Below are 1,939 nucleotides of genomic sequence, written 5' to 3'. Positions count from 1 at the left end.
GAAATCTGAGCTCTTTCTCCAGGTATCCAAGACTATGTTCTTAAATAATCACAAAGTTTTCTACTGCATAACTCAACTTAATTCAGACACTTTGCTTGAATTGGCATTAAAATGTTGTAGTATACACAAGGAATTACAAACTGCAGTGTCCTGTATGATGATTAAATTCTTTGTGCTGGTTTGGGCTGAAGTAGAGTTAACTTCAGCTAACTTAATTCATACAAGTTATTATGACTGGAAAGAACTGAAGTGAGAGCGAAGTCTTACATCAATGGCCCTTAGATTGTCCAAGAGAAGGTTCCCCTGACAGCAGAGCTGCCATGACATGATATTCACATTGCCAGATTTTAGAAGCCTCTGTAGAACCAGTGCAGTAAGCTCTTCATGACACCTATGTCCTGGTCTGATAAGACACAGGAGGGTTCAGTTGATTCCCCCAATGTGAATTAAGACATAAACAAGGTCAAATGCTGTTAGTGAGATTTTATTATTGGTCACACGGGGTGATGGGGGGCAAAGGGCAATAGGAGAAACAGGAAAGGGGGATGTAAGAAGGGGGAGAGAAGGGGCAATAAGAATTAGAAACAGGAAAAGGAGAAGTAAGCAAGGCTTGAGATGCGAAAGCAGAGTCACCACCATGGATCTAGCAGTGTTCTCATGAGTAGTAGTAGTAGTCTTCTTTGGTGGTGGGTGCGTGCGCGTTTACACACACGCGATCTCTAGATGTTGGCCCTTTTTTACAGGGCTCTGCCAGGATGCCGATTGATCAACTCCCCGTGAGTTGAGATTCCCAGAGCAGGCACCTTGTGAGTGTCCTGGGAAAAAGTTGTGATTCAGATGTGGCCAGAGATTTATAATAGACAGTGAAGCCTTGATATCTCAGCAGCTGGAGAAGTTTGGTGGAATCTTGGCGGACAATGGCGGCTTGCTGTCTTGGCAGCTAGAGAGGATCTTGGTTGTTATCTTGACAGCCAGGGGATTTCCATGGCTGGAGACATCCTGTGGCTCAGCAAGCTTTGAGGCAATCAACCTTTGCCACACTACAAGCCAACAAAGCCAGGCAATATCAAAACAAATGTCTTAAAGACCCCTCACACCAAGCCATGCTTTGACATTGCCATGGGCAACATTGAAATCTTACATGATGGTGGTATGAGGATAGCAAGTAGAGAAGGAAAGTAAGTTTAGAAGAAAGCAAGTTAAAAGGTATTTCCAATAACAATTCAATGCGAATCTAGCCAATGCCAGCAACAGTTAGAAGATACAAATTTGGCTAATGCCAACAATAGTGTAAAATACTTCAGTTTGGTGCCAAATAGATATTTTAGTTTTAGGAATATCAGTGGAATCATCCTCTTCAAGCAAAGGAGTATAGTTGGTGAGCTGAACCATATTCATAGAATCAGCCAGGTTAGAAGAGACCTCAAAGATCATCAAGTCCAACCCTACCATGGTTACTAGACCATGGCACTAAGTGCCACATCCAGTCTCATCTTGAAAACCTCCAGGGATGGTGAAACCACCACCTTCCCTGGACAGCCCATTCCAATGCCTGACTACTCTCTGTAAAAAACTCTTCCTAATATCCAGCGTAAAACTCCCCTGGCAGAGCTTGGGTCTGTGCCCTCTTGTCCTCCTGCTGGTTGCCTGGGAGAAGAGACCAACCCCCACCTGACTATAACCTCCTGTCAGGGAGTTGTAGAGGGTGATAAGATCTCCCCTGAGCCTCCTCTTCTCCAGGCTAAACAATCCCAGCTCCCTCAGCCTCTCATAGCACATGTGCTCCAGTCTTTTCACCAGCCTTGTTGCTCTTCTCTGGACACTCTCCAGCACCTCAATATCCCTCCTGAACTGAGGTGCCCAGAACTGCACACAGGACTCAAGGTGTGGCCTCACCAGCGCTGTCCAGGGATGGAATCACCTCCCTGGTCCTGCTGAC

This window comes from Acanthisitta chloris, unplaced genomic scaffold (genome assembly GCF_000695815.1).
Source record: "Acanthisitta chloris isolate BGI_N310 unplaced genomic scaffold, ASM69581v1 scaffold31642, whole genome shotgun sequence".
Classification (NCBI taxonomy): domain Eukaryota; kingdom Metazoa; phylum Chordata; class Aves; order Passeriformes; family Acanthisittidae; genus Acanthisitta; species Acanthisitta chloris.
The sequence above is the reverse complement of the archived record's forward strand: the minus strand, read 5'-3'. Positions refer to the sequence as shown.